Consider the following 24,258-nt stretch of genomic DNA (forward strand, 5'->3'; position numbering starts at 1 on the left):
ATAGATGAAAATCACCATGATAGGCAATATCTCTGCACAGAAGTGAAATGACTTGAAGAGTGGGTAGAAAATTCGACTAATCAAGCAATAAGAGCTGAATGAAATAGTGTTGCTAGTGATCGGATAGTGAAGGGTAGATTTGAAGGATACAAATTTTAAGTGGTTTGGAAAGTGAGTTTGAAGTAGACACAGAAAAAAGAGACTAATAGACTATTCACAGTAATTACCAGGGTAAAGGGAGTCTGGTAGATAGGTAGTAAGTAGTAACATAGTTTAAGAAACTGCTTTGGGGAAGTTGAAAGCTATGGTAATATTTGCAGACTAGGGAGACAAAGGTGTCCACAGAAAGTGAGAATTGGATGTTAACAAAACAGAAAGATTTTTTTTTATGTTGGAAAAGACTAATTAAGATAGGTAATAGGAAAGTCTACTAATAAAATTGTGAAAGTTAGAACAAGAAATTGAATAAAGACTCCAAAGAGCAAAATGATATTCACTTGACACTACATTAAATTAATTTTCAGTGTAACTAATCATTAGTGTTACATGAGTTTCTGAAACAATACTTAAGAATCATGTATATGTGTGGAAATATATAATAGAGTTTACTCACAGCCAAGGATTATACAGGTTGATCAAGTAGGAAGGCAAGAATTCAACTTTAAAACTGATAATGAGATCACATAGAGATGCAAGTTAAAAATCAAAGGAAGACCATGTCCCATGCAATTGAATATAATAAAATTTACCTGATACTCTGATTTTGAAATAAAAATAAATAATATCCAAAATTTATGTTCATATTCAAATACATTAACTGGAAGATAATGACAGTCTAATAGAGAAGTGTTTCTCTTTCTTTCTTTCTTTCTTTCTTTCTTTCTTTCTTTCTTTCTTTCTTTCTTTCTTTCTTTCTTTCCTTTCTCTCTCTCCCTCCCTCCCTTCCTCCCTCCCTCCCTCCCTGTCTCCTTCCCTCCCTTCCTCCCTCCCTCCCTCCCTCCCTTCCTCCCTCCCTCCTTCCTCCCTTCTTTCTCTGTTTAGCTCTGGCTGTCCCGGAACTCACTCTATAGTCCAGGCTGGCCTCAAACTCAGAAATCCACAGGCCTCTGTCTCCCAAGTACTGGGATTAAAAGTGTGCACCAACATTGCTCAAACAAATATATCCATTGTTTCCCTCTTAATTCAGATTGCTGAATGCTCTAACTTTTTACTTTTTTATTGGATACTTTATTTATATACATTTAATATGTTATCTCCTTTCCCTGTTTCACCTCAAGAAACTCTCTTTCCCATCCTCCCTCTCCCTTCTTCTATGAGGGTGCTCCCACACCCATGCACCGACTGACTCCCACTTCCCTGCTCTGACATTCCCCTACACTGGGGCATGGAGCCTTCCCAGGACCAAGGGTCTCTCTTCCCATTGATGTCTGACGAGGCCATCCTCTGCTACATGTGCGGCTAGAGGAATGGGTCCCTCCACGTGTACTTTTTGGTTGGTGGTTTAGTCCCTGGAAGCTCTGGTGGGTCTGGTTGGTTCATATTGTTGTTCCTCCTATGGGGCTGCAAACCCTATTCAGCTCCTTCAGTCCTTTCTCTAACTCCTCCACAAAGGATCCCTGTGCTCATCCAATGGTTGGCTGCAAGCATCCTCCTCTGTATTTTTCAGGCTCTGGCATAACCTCTCAGGAGACAGCTATACCAGGCTTGTGTAAGCAAGAACTTCTTGGCTTCCACAATAGTGTCTGGGTTTGGTGTCTGTATATGGGATGGATCCCTAGGTGGGGCAGTCTCTGGATGGCCTTTCCTTCAATCTCTGCTCCACACTTTGTCTCCATATTTGCTCCTGTGAGTATTTTGTTCCCCCCTTACAAAGGACTGAAGCATCCACACTTTGGTTTTCCTTCTTTTTTTTTTTTTTTGAGTTTCATGTGGTCTATGAATTGTATTTTGGGTATTCAGAGGTTTGGGGCTAATATCCACTAGTCAGTGAATACATACCATCTGTGTTCTTTCTTGAAAGGGTTACATCACTCAGGATGATATTTTCTAGTTCCACCCATTTGCCTAAGAATTTCATGAATTCCTTGATTTTAATAGCTGAGTGGTACTCCTTTGTGTAAATGTATCATACTTTCTCTATCCATTCCTCTGTTGAAGGACATCTGGGTTTTTTCCCACTCATGGCTACCATAAATAAGGCTACTATGAACATAGTGGAACATGTGTTCTTATTATATGTTGGAGCATCCTCTGGTTATATGCCCAGGAGAGTTATACCTGGGTCCTGCGGTAGTACTATGTTCAATTGTCTGAGGAACCACCAGACTGATTTCCATTGTGGTTGTACCAGCTTGCAATACTACCAATAATGGAAGAGTGTTCCTCTATCTCCATATCTCCCCATCATCTACTGTCACCTGAGTTTTTGAATTTAGCCATTATGACTGGGGTGAGGTGGAATATCAGGATTGTTTTGATTTGTATTTCCCTGATGAGTAAGGATGTTGAACATTTCTTTAGGTGCTTCTCAGCCATTCAGTATTCCTCGGTTGAGAATTCTTTGTATAGCTCTCTACTCCATTTTAATCGGGTTATTTGGTTCTCTGGAGTCTAACTTCTTGAATTCTTTGTATTTATTGGATATTAGCCCTCTATTGGATATAGAATAGGTAAAGATCTTTTCCCAATCTGTTGATTACTGTTTTATCCTATTGACAGTGTGCTTTGCCTTACAGAAGCTTTGCAATTTTATGAGGTCCCATTTGGCGATTGTTGATCTTAGAATCTAAGCCATTGGTGTTATGTTTAGGAATTTCTCTCCTGTGCCCATGTGTTCAAGGATTTTCCTGACTTTTCTTCTATTAGTTTCAGTGTATCTGGTTTTATGTGGAGGTCCTTGAACCATTTGGACTTGGGCTTTGTAAAAGGAGATAAGGATTAATCTATTTGCATTCTACATGCTGAACTCCAGTTGAACCATCACCATTTGTTGTTGAAAATGCTGTCTTTTTTCTACTGGATGGTTTTAGCTCCTTTGTCAAAGATCAAGTGGCCATAGGTGTGTAAGTTAATTTCTGGGTCAATTCTGTTCCATTGATCTACCTGCCTGTGTCTGTACTAATACCATGCAGTTTTTATCACTATTGCTATGCAATACAGCTGAGGTCAGACATGGTGATTTCCCTAGAAATTCGTTTATTATTTAGAGTAGTTTTTGCTATCCGGAGTTTTTGGTTATTCCAAATAAATTTGCAAATTGCTCTTTTTAACACTATGAAGAATTGAGTTGGAATTTTGATGGGGATTGCATTGTATCTGTAGATTGCTTTCAGCGATATGTCTATTTTTACTATATTAATCCTTCTAGTTGGTGAGCATGGGAAATTTTTCTATCTTCTGAAATCTTCAATTTCTTTCTCCAGGGACTTGAAGTTCTTGTCATACAGATCTTTCACTTGCTTTGTTAGAGTGACACCAAGGTATGTAATATTATTTGTGACAATTATGAAGGGTGTAGTTTCCCTAATTGATTTCTCAGCCTGTTTATCCTTTGAGTAGGGGAAGACTATCAACTTGTTTGAGTTAATTTTATATTCAGCCACTTTGCTGAAGTTGTTCTTCAGCTTTAGGAGTTCTCTGGTGGAATTTTTGGGGTCACTTAATATACTGTCATATCATCTGCAAATAGTGATATTTTGACTTCTTTCTTTCCAATTCGTATCCCTTTGATCTCCTTTTGTTGTCTAATTGCTCTGGTTAGGACTTCAAGTGTGTTATTGAATAGGTAAGGAGAGAGTATAGGCAGCCCTGTCTAGACCCCGATTTTAGTGGGATTGCTTCAAGTTTCTCTCCATTTAGTTTGATGTTGGCTACTGGTTTGTTGTATATTGCTTTTACTGTGTTTAGGCATGGGCCTTGAATTCCTGATCTTTCCAAGACTTTTATCATGAAGGGGTGTTGAATTTTGTCAAATGCTTTCTCAGCATCTAATGAGATGGTTATGTGGTTTTTTTCTTTGAGTTTGTTTATATAGTGGATTATGTTATAGATTTCTATATATTGAACCATCCCTGCATCCCTGGGATGAAGCCCACTTGATCATGGTGGATGATCGTTTTGATGTGTTTTGGATTCATTTTGTGAGAATTTTATTTTTGCATTGATTTCATAAAGCTTACTAATTTTTTATTCTCATTACAGGTACAGAATATTTTATTGATTTCACAGATTTTGAGAAATGTTCTTCTAGACACCTGTTCATTGAGGTTTTTCCATTATTATTATTATTATTATTATTATTATTATTATTATTATTATTAAAAACGTTTTTAAAATTTCCCCAAGTCCTTACAGATCATATCTCTCTCCTGTGTATGTGTATGTGTGTGTGTGCGCATGCGTGTGTGCACGCGCATGCACACACACACACACACAAATCAGAGTTTATTATATGTTGCTCAACTACTCCTGAACATGAGGCCCACACTGTAGTGGTAGATATACTCAGTGTCACTCCACTGGAGAAAGCTGAGTTTTGCTTTCCCAGAAAATATACATAACATTTCACTTGTTAACCTTTATCCCAGAGGCTATATTTTCTTTTTCTTCCTTCCTTCCTTCCTTCCTTCCTTCCTTCCTTCCTTCCTTCCTTCCTTCCTTCTTTCTTTCTTTCTTTCTGTCTGTCTGTTTCTGTCTTTCTTTCTGTCTTTCTTTTTTTCTTTTCTTCTATTCATTCATTCATTTAAAAAATATAACAAATATAATGTAATAAGATAAAACAAAACTATTAAATCAAACTTAAAGGCAAACCAACAGAAAAGAATCCAAAAGAAGGTATATTAATCAAGAGACCCACTAGTTAGCACACTCGGGAATCTCATAAAATACTAAAGTAAAAACCATAACATAATGGGACAGATCTGTGCAGGCCCTGTGCATGCTGCCTCAGTCTCTGCAAGTTCATATGAGCTTTGCTTATGTCAATTTAGAGTCCTTTTTTCTTGGTGTCCTCTACCCTCTTTGGTTCTTATACTCTTCTCTACTTCTTGAGGTTCTCTTAGCTTTGAAGGGAGGCAGGGGATTTTTTGGAGTCATCTCTTTAGGATAATGTGTTCCAAGGTCTCTCACTCTCTGTGAAATGTGTAATGTCTAGCTGTGAGCCTCTGTAATTGTTTCCATTTGCTGCAGGAAGAAACTTCTTTGATGATACCCAAACAAGGCTGAGTTTAACAGAATAACATTATCTGTCATTTTATCACTTTCCTCCCTTTTCTCGACCAGTAGTATTTGGATCTACTCTAAGTCCCAAGGCTATCTAATCTTATATTCTTAGTCATCCATGCAATGTTATGTATGGGTCCCATCTTGGGGTATGTCAAATATGTTATTGATTGGTTACTCCCACAAGCCCAGATCCAGAAAAACAAATATGGTTTATGTTCAGTTATATGTGGATATTAGCTGTTAAGTCAATTGTAACCAAGCTACATAGAATCACAGAAAGTAGAAAAGAGTAAGGGACTACAGAGAACAGATAGATCTCATTAGGAAAGGAAAATAGAATAAATAGATATGAGTGGAATTGGGGGCCTGAATGGGAGGGATCAAGTGGGGAGAAAGAGGGAAGGGGGTTTGTGGGAAGGAATACAGGAAGAGACGGCTAAAATTAAGGGTCTTGGGGAATAACATGGAATCCTATATTTAAATAAAATCAGCAAATAATCAGGAAAACAAATTCTTGGCTGGCGATCTCTTGTCATTTGATGAAGCTTCTAGAACCAGGATTGGGTTACATCTAATTGAGTTGTTGGCAAAAGATGACCCTTGAGAAACTAAACAATCCAGGCACGTGACAAAACTATAGGTTACTCTCCACAAACACACAGCAAGGTTCCATTGCTGAAGACACAGCTCATTGAAACATGGAGATGTTGTGCCTACATAGAGCCTTCACCACTAAATTCCAGTGTCTTTGGTACAGGAAGGTTCTCTGTATGCTATCAAAAGAGAACCATACACTGTAAGTCAGCCACAAATCCTTTATCTACAATGGCATACTAGCTGCAAGATGTTCTAGGACAATGAGGGCTACACTTTATGTTCTTTAGATTCTACTATGCATCCAAGTTTCTTTCTATTTTTTTTGCCCAGATTCTATCTGCCCTGCTTAGCAATACAATCTGTCAAGCAAGAACCATGATTGACAGGTTATAGTTATTCAACAAACATGGCTTTGGTATCTGAGTAGATATATAAATGATAATTGAAAATGGATTATCTGGAAGACAAATGAAGGAGAATAAGGTCATAGAATGGCAATACATTTAACAGATAAAACCACCTCTAGCTTTATCTCTTTCATCCTTTTCAATTTTTATGGGCATTGTATGCAGGTTCACTTTTCTTCCAGTAGCTGACATCTTCATTTCCTGATCTGAAGCTAATGCAATCTACTTCTCTTGAGACTTGCTTAAAAAACTGCTATTTCTATAGCTATGGAAAGCAAGAAGAACCTGTGATTGCTTTCCCTTTAGAACAGATTTTAGCTAATAAACATAAAGTTATAAATAAGTTTCCTACTATAGTTTATGAAAGCAATACTATGGGTTGTTTTAGCATATGAGAGCAGCAAGCTATAAAGAAAAGTAAGGAAATAATTAAGATAACATTTGTAATAATAGTCATCTCTGTGAAAAGGAAAAGGTAAAAGATGTGATTAGAAAGGTAGATTAAAAGTTGGGTGTGGTGATTTGGTACTGTAACATCAGCATTCGGGCATGGAAATAGAGGATCCCTGAAAGTCACTGGCTAGCCAGTCTAGACAAATCAGTGATCTTCAGGTTCAGTAGGAGATCTTGCCTCAAAAACTAAAGGTGGAAAGGTATAAAGGAAACACACTTTGTGTAGACCTCAGGCTTCTATATGAACTCACACACAGGTGTATGAGCAAACCCACACCCATACTAGCAAGTATCTATCATACATACAATATAACACCCAGAAATACATATACACATACAAACACACTAATTAATTAATTAATTAATTAATTAGAATAGCACTAAGAATCTTTTGACCCCTGAAAAATACACATTAGTCCAAGGAATGTAGCATTTCTTTTTTTTTTTTTTTTAATTATTCGATATAATTTATTTACATTTCAAATGATTTCCCCTTTTCTAGCCCCCCCACTCCCCGAAAGTCCCGCAAGCCCCCTTCTCTTCCCCTGTCCTCCCACCCACCCCTTCCCACTTCCCCGTTCTGGTTTTGCTGAATACTGTTTCACTGAGTCTTTCCAGAACCAGGGGCCACTCCTCCTTTCTTCTTGTTCTATCCTATTCTTAAATGTTTACAGTTCACTGTTTTAGAATCATAAGAATTTAATAACCTCTAGTTGTTGAGAAGATATTATAGTTTATGTTCTCCTATATTTTCTCTCTTTTCCTAAAGTTATTTTATTTGAACGTAAGTTTCCTTGGTGTTTCAACTCTAACTTTTATTTTTAGTAACCTAAAATTAAGTTAAAGTTATGACAAATTCAGTGTAAACCAAAAGCCAAAATAGCAAAGGATGTAGAGAAAGGAGAGCTCTCTTCAATTATTGGTGGGGATGTAAATCAGTACAATCACTGTGAAAAACAGTAAGGGAAAAAAATCCGAAGCAGAACTGCCTGGCGGTTCCTCTATCCACCTATTGGATACATAGTCAAAGGAAATGAAATTAGTATGCCGAAGATGTATCAGCAGTCTCATGTTTACTGCAGTACTATCTACAATCTCCAAGGTACAGAATCAATTCAAGTATCCATTGAAAGATGAATTGATACAGAGAATGTGCTATATATCATTTAATATATCAATGAAGTATCATTCAGCAAATGAAAGGCAAACTCCTGTATTTGTGATCACATAAGTACCTATTTAGTAAATTAAGTCAGGCACAGAAAGACTAAATACTTGATGATATCACTCATATGTGATCATAAAGTATAGAGCATAATAATAGTTAACAGAAAACAGAAAAGCAAAGAAAGGAAAGGTACAAAGTCATAACCACATAGCAAAAAAAGTTAACTTTTCTTATTGGACAGAGGATAATTATAGTTAATATTATCCCATATAATTCAAAATAGTCAAAATAAATGATTTTAAATATTCTCTCACAAATGATACATGTTGAAGATGAATGTTAACTAAGTAGTTTAAGTTGATAAATATAAACTATATAAACGTGCCAAAGTATCATCATTATACCTTACAAATATATATGCCTATATAATTACATATAAATATGATAGCCTATCCATGAAAATAGAAAATGTCATAATGCTTCCCGTAGGCATGAATCGTTGCAAGTTTCTACCCCCAAAACTGGTGTGTAAACTTCAAACCCATTGCATAATAGTTGTAAGCATAAGCTACAGGTCCCAGATCTATTTTGAATGATTGCCACTATGGTTGTAATGTTCTTCATTAGATAAGAACTAAAAGGTGCCTCCCTGAAACTTCCATCAATGAACCTACTTCCACTGCCCCAAACAACATAGACTATCCACAAGAACTAGGTTCCTCTCACTAATTGACCTCATTTTTCTCATATAAAGGGGACTAAACTGACTCATTCTGCCAGGTTAAGGTATTTAAAGACATTGCACATGAATCAGCAGGGGAAGATCTTGTTTCTCCTAGCTAAATAAATTGTACCTTTCAAAAATTATAGTTGAAGGAAAGTGAGATGGCTCCATTATTAGGTGCTTGCAGTCCTGCCCAAGGAACTGAGGTCTAGCCTCATGAGGTGATAGAAAAGAACTGACTCCTGCAATTTGTACTCTAACCTCTAAATGCCCAGCCTGAGCTACATACTGAGTTACCATCTATTCTAGGCTGCAGAGTGACTCCTTGTCAAAACATGGACAACCAGAAATTCTTAATGATGAGCAACAGAGTAAATATTCATGAAGTCAGAATCTGAGACAAAGTCCTATATTAACCAAAACAAAATGAGCACCTTATCTCTTTTCTCCCTAATCTAAGAAGGAGTTTTAGGAAGGAGAGAAAGATTAATTTTCCTTCTCACTCTCAACACCGTTTTAAGGACTTACTGCTTTTTAGACTTTAATCTAAAGGCATTAAATACAGTATTCCACTTCATTGTCATAAAGTCTTGTACACAAGTCCTTTCCAGTTCTATGCGTATAGATGAGGAAATTGGGGCTTGACTAATGGAGCACATAACTCCAAAGTAAGAGTCAAATTTGGGGTTCCACACTGGATTCAATTCTTTGTTTTAAACTCATGGCCAGGTCCTACAGCTGTTCCTTCAGCTGCTCTATCTCAATAGAGTGTCTACTTCTGGAGTACCATCTTCAGGGATGTATTAATTTTCTAGACCTACCACATTCTGGGTGACTTAGTAGGAATTTCTTTTCTCATCCATTTGGAGGCAGCCAGAACTCTTAGTTTGAGGTCAGCCTGGCTTACAGACAGAGTTCCAGAAGAACCAGGGCTACACAGAGAAACCCTCTCTCAAAACAACGACAACAAGAAGAAAAAAACAACAAAGAAATAATACATGCTTTATACCTGGCCTAAGCTACTAGAACTTTGAGATAAAGTCTCTATTTGTCATCAGGAACCTGTGGATGAGGCTTTTTCAAATATAAAGGAGATAAAACAAAAATGTTACACATATCTAGATGAAATTCAGCATTTTCCTTTAAATATGAAAATAGACAATAATGCATATTAGCATTTATTATTGTTACTATTACTATTATTATTATCAGTGACTTCATCATCATTAGAACTCAGAATTTTGGGGGAATATTTTGTTTATTTACATTTCAAATGTCATCCCCTTTCCTGTTTTCCCCTCCAGAAACCCCCTATCCCATCTCCCCTCCTCCGGCTTCTATTTTATATCATAGAATAGTTGTTAGAGGTATTGCACTGAGCTTCTGACAGTTTGTCGATCACTACTAGACATGGGCTTGTAATATATTAATAAAGAAACTGTATCTCTGTACCATAAACTTATTTCTAATCATCTTTATAAGCATACTTCAGTGTAATTGGTTTCCTTGAAACCATAAGTTATTTACTTTATATATTCTAAAGCATTCTAAGAAATGGAACAGAACAGTAAGCTTCATCATATATCAAGAGCTCATGGAACAAAAAAAGAAAAGAAAAGAAAAGAAAAACAATCATGTCTGATGGATCTCATGACAGATTGTAGTCCATGGAGAGATGAACTAAACCAGTTCGGCCATGGCAATACACGTACTCCATCACGGTGTGCTTTAAATCTTTCCTATAATGTGTAATTTACTTGTAATTTAAGGCAAGGGGCTCTAGTTGTAAAAGTTTTGTCTCTCAAAACAAAACCACAAAGATTCATTTTTAAAAAATACTATCTTCTTCAGAGCTCAACTGGTTTAAAACATTCCTTCTGTGGAACATATTTATGAAATAATGTTATAAGTAAAAAATGACACTTTAGAATTAATATTACTCATCTACTTCCTTCTTATTCTTTTACATACCTTCCATATATATATATGGAAGACATATGGAAACACAATGGACATATATTAGTATTACACTTATAAAATACTAATTTAAAAATCTGATGACATGGATGTGAAAATGGATATACCAGTTATATAAAAGGATCCATGTTTCAGACACAAGTCATTGCTATTATCTGTTAACAAGACTAAAAATTTGCTAGCAAGTTCTTGACATCAAAAAAAGAACTGAGTGCAGTAGACAGGAACATCTTCCTTTTAAAAAGTGGTAAAAGAATTGGCAAATGAAATCTGATTCCAACAGCCTCTCTGCTTTAAAAATTCTGTGTTATTTGTGTTAACTAATCATGTTTGGTTGACAAATCAAGGTGCACCTTGAAGATCCTCAGATGGCAAGATCATAGATGGTAATTTCAGTCCTTAACCAATGAGAACTGCTGATACAGAAAGGCACTTTAAATATTAGTTACTTTATATCCATAGAGCTATGAAGAGAGGAAAGAGATTTAGATTCTGCCATAAAATCGACATTCTAGAAGACTTGTAAAAACACATGTGAAGGCAGACATTAAGTCATCCACCAAAGCCCCTCAGGACTATTGTTACAGAATGAATGGTAGACAGGGTGAAAGAGAAAGAAAGAGATTTTCTTCCATATAGTTGTACAAAACATATTATTCAGAAGCCATGCAGATAAAATGCACTGTAGCAAAAGCATACTACACTGTTGCTGTTAGCAAGTCTGGATTTTAAGTGGTTTAATGATCGATTAAATGGAAAAAAAGTTTAAAATATTGGTAGCACAATACTCAAAATGGTCAAATTTGTCAGTGTAAAATTCTTTAGAAATGAATTTTCTTTCTTAAGACTGAACATGTGCCTAGCTTTATAAAAAAAAATGAATGGGTGCTTCAGTTGTCAGGTTAAAATAAGAAAAATGTTTTCTAAATCTTAATAAGATGATAGAATCTATGTGAGTAAAAGTGAAGAACTCAAGAAAGGCAACTTACATCTTGGACGTGTAAAACAAGCTGGGCCCCAAAGATCATTATTTCCTTTCTGTTAGATGAGGGAAATGACAGGTTCTGATTCTTTTCTCATATATCCATCATTCTAAAGACCTCAAAACCTGTTCCATTATAGAGGGTCCACCATAGCCATATAATCAGAAAAAGAGTTGAATAATAAGTAGCACAAAATCTACAGAAGACAGAAATAACAATACATTTTTTAACATATTTAAATCATTAAATTCCAATTTTCAACTTAAAAACAGTCTAATATTAGTAATGATTTTGCCAAATAAAACTGAAGAATGCATTAATTAATAAAATAGACTTGATTTTTCTTGCCCATAAAATATTTCTACCATAGGTCAGTTGTGAAGGGGAAATTGTACAAAATAGATACATAATTAAATGTTTTTCTGTTTAAGTAAAAAGATTATTCTTAAGGTTTAATCCATTTAAACAGAAAAATCTTAGCTGCTGACATACAATTAGGACTATACTCCAAAAAGAATTTAAAAGTTGGACCTTCTAAACCATATGAGACACTCCCTTTCAGCAATAAATTATAAATAATTTTTAGACTTGGCCTGGGCATTAGGTTGAACTGTACACCTATATTCATGAAGTATAGTAAAGAGATGGAATATTTTTAGATGCAGCCCACTTTTAAAATGTCCACTCAGTACAGTAAACAATTGTATGACTTATGGTTATTTTCGTGTGTTAACTTGATGAGAAGCATAAACAAATATCTGATAAAGCATTCTTTCATATTGTGACTATAGCAAAGTGTCTAAAAGACATTAATATTTTAATTGATAGAGTGAGTAAAGAAGATCTGTTTTCACTTATTTGGACAGACATCATATTATCAGTTAAGCACCAAAAGAGAACAAAAGACTGAGGAAGAGCAAAATCTGTCCTTTGAGTCAGGACAGGTGAATCCTCCTCCCTATTCTGAGGCCTTTGTGTAGAGGGATTTTAATCCAGCAACATAGCTACTCTGGATGGAATAAAGCCATGCCTTTAGTCCACGTCTTTAATTCCAAACAATGAAGGTAAAGTTAATTTGTAGAAGGAAGCAGCCATATTGGAAAGTGATGTGTAAAAGTGTAGAGCAGAAACTGAAGGAAAGGTCACCCAGAGACTGCCCTACCTGGGGATTCATCCTATAAGCAGTCACCAAACCCAGACACTATTATGGATGACAAGAAGTGCATACTGAAAGGAGCATGCCATGGTTGTCTTCAGAGAGGCCCTGCCAGAGCCTTACAGATACAGAGGCAGATGCTAGCAGCCAACCATTGGACTGAATGTGGGGTCCCCAATGGAGGAGTTGGAGGGAGGACTGGAGGAGCTGAAGGGGTTTATAGCCCCATGGGAAGAACAATGATGTTAGCCACCCAGATGCCCCAGGACTCCCAGGGACTAAACCATCAACCAAGGAGTATACATGGTTCCAGCCAAAAATGTGGCAGAGGAATGCCTTGTTGGGTATCAGTGAGAGGAATGGTCCTAAGCCAGGTGAAGGCTCAATAGAGGCCCCAACAAAGGGAAATTGAGGGGGGGTGGGAGTGGGTTGGGTGGAGAGGCATAAACTTGGAGGCAGAGGGTGGGAGGAGGGGTTTGGGGTTTTCCGGAGGGGGGGGGAAGCGGGAAATGTTTTAGCATTTGAAATGTAAATGAAGTTCTATTCAATAAAAAATGAGACAAACAAACAAACAAAAAAAAACCAGACACACTGAAACTAATAGAAAAGAAACTGGGGAAGACCCTTGAGGACATGGACACAGGGGAAAAGTTCCTGAACAGATCACCAATAGCTTATGCTTTAAGATCAAGAATTCACAAATGGGACCTCATAAACTTACAAAGTTTCTGTAAGGCAAAGGACACTGTTAAAAGGACAAAACGGCAATCATCAAATTGGGAAAGGATATTCACCAACCCTATATCTGATAGAGGGCTAATACCCAATATATACAAAGAACTCAAGAAGTTAGACCCCAGGGAACCAAATATCCCTATTAAAAAATGGTGTACAGATCTTAACAAAGAATTTTCACCTGAAGAAATTCGGATGGCCGAGAGGCACCTTAAGAAATGTTCAACATCATTAGTCATTAGGGAAATGCAGATCAAAACCCTGAGATTTCACCTTACACCAGTCAGAATGGCTAAGGTCAAAAACTCAGAAGACAGCAGGTGTTGGCAAGGATGTGGAGAAAGAGGAACACTCCTCCACTGCTGGTGGGGCTATAAGATGGTACAACCACTTTGGAAATCAGTCTGGTGGTTCCTCAGAAAACTGGACATGACACTTCCGGAGGACCCTGCTATACCTCTCCTGGGCATATACCCAAAGGATTCCCCGGCATGCAATAAAGACACATGTTCCATTATGTTCATAGCAGCCTTATTTATAATAGCCAGAAGCTGGAAAGAACCCAGATGCCCCTCAAAGGTGGAATAGATACAGAAAATGTGGTATATTTACACAATGTAATACTACTCAGCAATTAGAAACAATAAATTCATGAAATTTTTAGGCAAATGGTTTGATCTGGAAAATATCATCCTAAGTGAGGTAACCCAATCACAAAAGAATACACATGGAATGCAATCTCTAATAAGTGGATATTAATTAGCCTAGAAGCCCTGAATACCCAAGGCACAAATCGCATAACAAATGACTCCCATGAAGAAGTATGGAGAAGGTACTGATCCTGGAAAGGATTGATCTAGCATGGGAAGGGAATATAAGGACAGAGAAAAAGGAGGGAGGTGATTGGACAAGGGATGGAGAGAAGAAGGTTTATGGGACATATGGGGAGGGGGGATCCGGGAAAGGGGAAATCATTTGGAATGTAAACAAATAATATAGAAAATTAAAATATTTAAAAAAAAGAAAGTGATATCTAATTGAGTATCAAAGTGATGAAACAGAGAAACAACTGACAGAATAGGATCTGCCCAACTCTCATGAGATGTGAGGAGAAAGTAAGCTATTGGAGAGAGCAGTGCAGAGACAGACAGACAGAGAGAGAGAGAGAGAGAGAGAGAGAGAGAGAGAGAGAGAGAGAGAGTTTTATTGTGAGAGTATTTGAAGAAAGCAGCACAAGTTAGACATAGGTGAAGACATGTGAACAGACACCATGACCAGGGCAACTCTTTAAAAGAACAACATTTGGGGCTGGATTACAGGTTCAGAGGCTCAGTCCATTATTGTCATGGCAAGAGCATGGCAGCATGCAGGCTGGTATGGTGCAGGCAGAGCTGAGAGTTCTACATTTGCATCTGAAGGATGCTAGTGGAAGATCTATTTCCAGGAAGCTAGGATGAGGGTCTTAGGCCCAAGCCCACAGTGACATACCTACTCAAACAAGGCCACACTTCCAAGTAGTGCTACTCCCTGGGCCAAGAATATACAAACCATGACAGATGAGACCCAGAGTGGCCATGTTGCTGGGTTAAAATTTATATATACGTATATATTTTGTTTTGATAAACTTGAATTGACACAACTTGTTTGTATACCTACTATGTACCAAGCCCTGGAGGACCATTATGAGTGAGACAAAATCTTCGGTTACATGTTTCATAATTCATTCTGTCCTGATAAGTAACCAAAAACCCAAAAGGATAGTTTATTTCCTTAACCATTTTCTTAACTTAGTATGCCTCCTGACCCAAATCCCTTTCCATATATAATCTGACATTAGATAGATTCCTGATCTAGGACCAATTGGTGTAATATTTTCTTGACAATGAAAATTGAGATCCTGAGTGTTGAATTCATTCATAAATGATAGACTCTTGAACAAAAAGGAAATATAAAATCAAAACCAGAGTCAACACCTTAGTAATTAAATCATAATCACATGCTTGCTGATGTTTAAAAGCAGTCAAGAATCATGACAGCTGATCTATATTCAGAAGCAAGCAAAGGACTGACTATCTGAAGGAAAAACAAAATGATTGTTTGGCTTTGGAAGAGATATGCAGAATACTCTGAACTATAATTTTCAGGTTCTGGTTCCTATGGAATGGTTCTGCTCTTATTCGTCCCCCAGCCTTGCAGAGTTAAAGTGAGATCTGTTATGTCCTTTCAGAGAGAGGTCTGTTATGTCTTTTTAGAAATCTCCCTGTCTGCCTGAATCAGCTTGAGTGTTTCTAATTCTTGAAACAGATGAGAATTGGTTTTCTACTAAGGTAGTTTTTGATTCCTACAAATCATTCTGAGGGCTAAGAAGTATTAGATTGTTTTGTAACTGCTGAGTTCGGGTATTGTTTTATATTCATTTTGCAAACTTACCTCAGAATATAGTGGTATTAAAGAGGGCTCTTCTGAAGCTGGGAGGTGATGATAAATGCCTTCATTCCAGCATTTGGGATACAGAGGCAGGCAGATCTCTGAGCTTAAGGCCAGCCTTAACTGGTCTGTAGTGAGAGTTCCAGTATAGCCAGTGCTACACAGAGAAACAGTGTCTTAAAGAAACAAAAAAGAGAGTGGGGAGCATTAGATTTTACAAAGATATTTTTAAAGACTAAGCTTGAATTACTTTGTCTGACTTAGTGAGATCTCTAGAATGCAGCATGAGAAAAATGGCCTGGCATTAGTTATTATTGAAACCTCCTGATGTCTTTGATGAGGATGCTCCCCCAAACAGTTATATCTATTTTAATTCACTTCTCTTTCATCATCTTCTGATTTCAACACAAAACAAATTGCCTGTAATTTAGCAAACATCTTGGAGACCATTCTGGAGAAGTTGTTTCTCGGCAGCTCCAATACTTATGGTGTATTCATCAAACTTTTGACAAAATACTTCACTCAAACAGCTTAAGAAAGAAATGATTACTTACATAATTTCAGAGGCTTTATTTACAACCTAGTCATCAGCTATATTGATTCTAGCACAAGGTTAGACAGAGCATGATGGAAGCAGGATCATGTTACAAATGCTGCTCCCTTTTCTGGCAGATATGAAATAGAGAGAAGATACAAAAAGTAAAGGGACAAGATGTCATTCCCAAGAGAACTCACAGTAAATTTTTTCCTTTAGCTAGTCTCTACCTAAAGGAATTCCAGAACCTTTTAAAGTAGCATCACTGTCTAGAAACCAAGCCTTTCATAGATGATTCTTTTTAGTTGGGACATTGTGTGTGTGGGGGGGGTATTTATATATTCATTATGGTAACTGATGCAGATGCCAAAATTATCACTACTTGATGTATAGAAATAACTGAGGCTGAGTTGGAATAATTTGTTCACTAAGTGACCAAAAAGTAATTAACTTCATATGTGTTAGACTTTATATAATCTCATCTTTACACACAACAGTACTGTTAAGCAGATACTTCCCCCATTTGAACACTATATATCTGAGGCTAAGGGACTTTGAAGACATTATTTAAGGTTACTTGGATAGTATGTAGTACTATCAAGAATAAAACCAAATCCTGAGCCTATGATGTCTTGATTCTTTTGTTTGTTTCTTGGTTTTTGATCTCTCAGTTCTTAAGCACTAGACCTAGAAAACCAGTGCTATAGTTACTCATTTGGACTCAGTACCCACAAAATGATTCAATAAATGTAAACTTGCTCTGAAAATGTTGTAATAAATGGTCTAAAATATGGGAATAAATTAGCCAAAGTTTTAGCTGATGTTTTGTTTGTGATGAAAATGAAAATTATGCCTTTCTGTGAAACTATAAACCACCTAAGTGTTAATTAGCTTCATGTTAACATTTTGATGCATTTCTGCACTTCTTAATCGAAATGCAAATTAATATTTCATCATCCATTCTATTTCTGGTAAAATGAGGAACTATAACAACAACTTCAAGCTTGCTTAGCTTTGAATTTTTTTCTAGCTCAATATTTTGCTGTTTTATCTCCCAGCTAATTTCAACCAGAACAGGAGAGGAGTGATTATTGTGTGGGAGGGGTTTTGACTCATTTTCTCATAGCAATAGAACTATATTTCATGTACATATAAATGTTTGAAAAGCTTTAGCTTGGAAAAGAAACTAAACACAACTAATCTCCAATAGAAAGAGAACAGATCAAGTTATATTTGGCATTTAAGGCACCCAGGGGAGGTTAACTGTCACCAATTAGATCAAAATTGAGTCTTGTGGGTGTTGTTGTTCCAGCTCTTCCCAGTAAGGTTTAAAAAGGAGGTTTTCTAACCCTTTTGTGGACTTAATGACTGATGAGGAATCCATTGCTAATATCACAAAAAATAGGAATATGGGGTCCATAGCTGGAAGAAAACTTGGCAGTCACAGTCATTTATGTTTAAGTATCTTACACAACGTTCCCACAAATTGGTCATTGCTTATATTCAAAAGCACTCTAGGGAATGCTTGGATTCCAGAGTTGACTCATATCATCTGTGAATGAATCTTGTCATATTAGACTAACACAGTCTTCCTCTCTAGTCTGTTCATAATAATAAATTATTACTTGAAGAGCAAAATTATATTTTACTATGTCATATTTATTTTATATTTATTTAAAATAATATTACAATATATATATATATATATATATACACATATACCAAAAATTATTGAACAAATATTCCAAATTTATAAAATTGTGATAATGGGTGCTATTTGTTGAATAGTTATGATAAAAGTTGGTAAACATCAATTCTTCTAGTAATATTGATTGCTTGGAGTATATATGAGGCACAGTACTAAGAACAAGAGAGACAATGACTAATAGAATCTTCACAATCAAATTATAAAGAGGATGCAATTAATTTTATAATGCAGATGACAAAATTAGACTTCAAATCTACTTAGTCTTCTAAAAATTAAAAAAAAAATAGGTCATAGTCACTGCTTCAAAAAATTTTGGATCACTTCTCAGATACTTTATTCTATGTAAAAATTTCTTTTTATCGCATCAGATAGATCTATTCATAAGAACTGACATAATGTTGGATAGATTACTTATATGTGTTAGTGCGTGTATGAATGCTAGAAAACTTGAAAGAATGTCCTCAATTCACATCATATTAGCAAAACAAGAAAATGTCACATAGCAGTCTTAGTGACTACTACTCTTTGTGTAAGCTCAGGAACACACTGAATCACTCTTTCCTCTTTGTGCCACAAGGCACATGAACATTGATTTGACATGAAGCCAACCTAATATATCCACCCAGAGTGACATGTTTCCTGAGTATTGCAAACAGAAAATAGTATCTAAAGGCAAAATAAAACAGAAAAAACTTCTGCCTTACTTGATACCACACATTCTTATGTACAATTTTTATCCTAGATTTTTAAATATGACTGAATATATATGGGACTCTTTTTATGTTATTTCAGGTACCCTTCCAGCCTTTATAATCAATCACAAGCTTGCCTCTACAGAAATCATGAATTATAGATGCTAACTCTACAAACTTTTAATTGGGGTCTTAAGTCAATTTTTCAAAGAATGACTGTTTACTGTGGTAGAGTATATGTAGTAAGGCTTTTTAAATTATGGTTGTTTGTTTTTCCAAAATGATATATTATCGTCTTACTATTTACATATTCATTACTTTGTATAGTCTTTGGGTCTGGTTAATTTTAGTGTGTGATTTTTTAAAAAATTATTTCCAAGTTATTTTATACTGATATAAAAAATAAATTAAAAGAGTACTTTTCAGTTTTAGTGTTTTTCTGGTGTTCACTTCCAATATTTTAAATATGTTGCTCTCAAATTTTTATCTGTACAGTAGTTACCTGCAAAGCATATTGTTTGGTGAAAAGCAGATAATTGGGCCACATAAGAAGACCTAGAGTTCACTCAAGGAACCTGAATTTATAAAATACACAAACCATGTACACAAATACCTCCTTGGGTAATCTATATTCTGATACTTTATAAAATGAAGTCATTAACTTTTTACCATTGGAAATGGGATACAATAAAATTCTTTTTTTTCTGAATGTCACTGCATGACTTTTATTTTTATTTTTTATTGGCTGTATTACAGTTTTTAATGAGGCTATGTCAGCTCCATTTTACCTGACAATTACTGACTTTTCACAGTATGAGATAAAATCTTTAACTAAATGCACTCTTGTCAATACCTGTTGTCCCTCTTCAAACTGTGTCTTTACTACAATTAACTTTTTAAAGAAATTATTCTGACAAAATACTGTAAATATACCCATACTGATATAATTGATATAAATATATTTCTTTATATTTATAAAGTCAAGGTACATGATTAGACAATAGAAAAAAATTAACTCTGTATCACAAAACCTATGACACCAGTATGTGAGACACTACTCCAATTGGTTCTCTCATATTTTATTAATTGCTTAAAAATTAAAACTTTCATTAATGGCTCACATTTGAGTTAGAATATTCTCATATATATTTTTCCTTGGTTCTTCTTTAATAATAAAAAAAACTTCATAATATCATCTTAATCATCCTGAAGCAAGGATCACATAGTTTCTGAAGCACACTGCTTGCTATTGTTGAATTTGTGATATTTTGAATTCCTGAAAGTTTTAATTTTGTTTGTCTGTTTAGACATGGCCTCTCTATTTACCAAATTGGCCTAAAACTTGCAATTTTTCTAAGTATTCCTTCTTAATACTGTGATCACAAGTATGATCAAGCATGCCTCACTACTTGTGGGATTCTTTTCAGCATAAACATAATGTTTTACTACAATACTATTTTATTGTTTCTTGGAAGTTCCCTATTCTCAGCTGTGTTCTTCTAGACCTAAAAGTTTCTTCTTTACCTCTGAGAAAATAATACATTTTAAGTGTGTGCAGAATTTTAAAATCAAAATTATTTTTTCAGGACCGCAACAATATTAATTTGTGTGCATCAAAGGACACAACCCAGAAGTGAAAAGGCAATTGGCATGATAGAAGAAGTATTTGCAAATTACATGCATGTCTGATAATTGAGTTAATATATGAAAGAACTCCTACAACACACAATGACAAAACAATTTAGTTAAATCATGAGCAAAGTATTTAACTAGACACTTCACTAAAAGAAGCTACAGAAATAGCCATTGCTTATATTAAAAGACTAATATTCAGAGAAATGAAAATCGAAACCCCAATGAAAATATGTCCTTAATAGAGGTCATTATATTAAGTAAATTTATGCCATGCCCCCAGAGATGTATCACATATTTTTTTCTTAGGCATGGATTCTAGATTGTTTTATAGGATATAATGTCGATGGGGGTCTGTTTGGGAAGTTGTATAATACTTGCAAGTATAGTGAGAGGGAAAAGAGTAGGTGAATAAAATATAAATATAAACAAAATATATTATATATGAAAATTACAAAATTTATGAAAAATATAGATAAGCACATGGCTTTGTACAACTAACACAAAATAGCATATCAACTCACATTTATAAAATATATATTGACACAAAATTGATAATAACATTTGTTTTTAAGGATGTAATTATAAGGCAAGCATAGTGATGCACATCTTCAATCCTAGGAGGCAGGTATAGGCAGATCTTCAAGTACCAAGGCAGTCTGGTACTTGAAGTTTCATATAAGGTACTCTATATCAAACAAACAAACAAACAAAAAACAACAAAAATGTAATTAGAGACTTCTCATACTTTTGGCAGATATAAAATTGGCCTGATACTGTGTAAAGAATGTGCTGGTTTCTCAAAAACAAGAAAATTGTAAGTGACATAAGGTACAATACTACCATATTTGAGGAATTGAAAGAAAATTTCAAAGAATATGTGTACATTGATATTATTAGTATCCTTATTATCATAGTGTCATTGTATCACAAAAGACAAAGGTAGAATGAGCAGTCTAAATTCCTGTGGTTGAATGAAAAACAAAATGGTACATATACATACTTTAGTCTTCAAAATGAAGGACATTCTCATCCACTTCTGTCTTAGTTAGGGTTTTACTCCTGTGAACAGACACCATGACCAAAGCAACTCTAACAAAAACAACCCTTAATTGGAGCTGGCCAACAGGTCCAGGGGTTCAGTTCATTATTGTCAAAGAGGGAATATGGTAGCATACAGGCAGGCATGATACAGGAAGAGCTGAGAGTTCTACATCTTCATTTGAAGGCTTCTAGCAGAATACTGACTTCTAGGCAGCTAGGATGAGGGTCTTAGAACCTATGCCCACAATGACACACTTTCTCCAACAGGGCCACACCTTCTAATAGTGCCACTCCCTGGGTCAAGCATATGCAAACCACCACAACTACAATATGAACATTAATTGAGAACACCATGCTAAGTGAAATAAGTCAGATAAATGATGATACAAACTATATAGTACTATTTGCATGATACATAAATTAGTCAAATTCATGGTGGCAAAAATGCATACTCATGTTTTCTAGTGACTGGGGTGAGTACAGAAAAAATTATTTTAAAATAGGTATAGATTCTTTGCTAATAAGAATTGTAATGAATGTCTATACAACAAAATGACCATGCTTACCAATACTTTTCTATACCCTTAAAATGGTCAAGATGTTAATTTACAATAAATTTTAATATTGCTGAAAAATAATTTTCCCTCAGAAATCAGAAAGCATTACTACATTGTCTTCTAAACACTATTTGATACATTTTTGTTACTACCAGAAGATATTCAATATTTTTCTGGGCACTAGAAAGACATCATTTCAATGTGAACATTGTAGTTTTTCTTCAGTTTTTGGAAAATAGTCTATTCTTTTGTACGTTATAGAAAATATTTTAGGTTTTCTTTACTTTTAACAATGATATTTTGAATTTCTAAATTGTAATAATAATAATAATAATGTGTATTCTGTATCCTCTTTGAAGAAAATATATATTTTGTTCATTTACTTCTTTCCAAATATCTTTGAAGGTTCATATTACATTTAAAAATCTTTTCTTAATATGATTCTACTGGACACTTGCATGTTTATGTATTCACCTTTGTGTTCTTGGATTTTCACAAGTGTAAAGTAATCTTCACTAATCCCTTCTGTATGTTTTAAATTCACTTTTCTTAACCAAATTGTTAAGACAGAAAACCAAAATGTTACGGTTGCAAGTAAGGTATAATCAAATGGCAATCTTCTCTGAAGTTTATACAAGATAGGCTGTTTTATTTAATTATTATTGTAAATAAAATAAAAATGTGATAAAATTTCCTTTCAACAAATGGGCAAATGAATGGAGCAATCAGTTTTCAGAAAGACAAGGAAGGAAGGAAATAAGGAAAGAAGGGGAGGAGGCAGGCAGGCAAACAGGCAGGCAGACAGACAATGGCCAGTACAAATTTTTAAAAGTTTTAATTATCCTAACTATCAGAGAACAGCAGATTAAAGCTATTTTGAGTTAGGACCATAACCAATTCAGAATGGTGTTATTATCAAATCTGATAATAAATGCTGAGAGGATGTGGAGAGAAAGAAATCCTTATTCACTGTTAGTGGGAGTGAAAATTAAAACACCATTGTGGAAATCATTTTCAAAAATTAAAAATAGAAAATAGAAAAATAGAAATGTCATATGATCCAGCTTTATCATTCTTGGGTATCCAGAGTAATCTATACCTTATTATAAAGATATTTGGAACCCCTTCTTTAATTTAGTTTTATTCACTATAGCAAATAAAAAACATGAATCAATCTAGTTATCTATCAACAGTTTACTGGAAAATGAAAATTTGAATATTTGGAATATATCTATGAATACTGTTTAAACTCTAAAGAAAAATATAAGAAAAATTATCAGGAAAAAATGGGTGAACCTAGAACTTATAATATTAAGCATGGTCATACACGTTTGGAAAAAAAGCTCACATTCTTCTTCATATATAGAATCTAACAAATAATATACATGCCCATGAAAATAAATGTGTGTGTAGGTACACTGTGACATGTAAAAAAAGAGCAAGAAATGATAAATACTATGGGATGAGGGAAAACTGAATGTAGGTAATGAGTTCCAGTTAAAACATTTTTGTTTGTTTGTTATGGGTTTTTTTGTGGTAATGAGTAAGTCATAAAATATATTTGATAGTGAAAATATTAAATCCCATGAGAATTTTCACAGCATCCACTTTGATTGGTTATTTCAACTGTTTAGAAGTTCACTGACTTGTATAGCCCTTGGGTCTGGTTAATTCTTGTGTGTGATTTTTTTAATCTACATTTTTATTAATTATTTTATTTGTTTATATCCCAAATGTTAGTTATACCCCCCATCCAGGTCCCCCTCCCACATTTCTTCCTCTATCCCCTTCCTCTTCACCTCAGAGAGGATACCTCCCCCACCCCACCCCTGGCCTGGTACATCAAGTCTCTACAGAATTACATATATCTGCTTCCACCAAGGCCAGAAAAGACAGCACTTGGATATGCCCTTTGAGTTCAGGTTAGTTGACACTGTTGGTCTTCCTATGGTTACCATCCTCTTCAGTTCCTTCAAGCCTGCAAATTTCATATTATTTTTAACAGCTGTGTAATATTCCATTTTGTAAATGTATCATACTTTGTTTATCCATTCTTCTGTTGAGGGATATCTAGGTTGTTTTCCATTTCTGGATGTCATGAAGAGAGTACCAATAAGCATGGTTGAACAAATGTCCTTAAGGAGAATGAAACATCCTTTGTATATGTGCCCAAAGGCAGAACTGATGTTAGAATGTTCCTTTATATACTTAATTGCTTTTTGCAAATGGTAAAAATAAAG

The sequence above is a fragment of the Apodemus sylvaticus genome, chromosome X (genome assembly GCF_947179515.1).
Source record: "Apodemus sylvaticus chromosome X, mApoSyl1.1, whole genome shotgun sequence".
NCBI classification, from domain to species: domain Eukaryota; kingdom Metazoa; phylum Chordata; class Mammalia; order Rodentia; family Muridae; genus Apodemus; species Apodemus sylvaticus.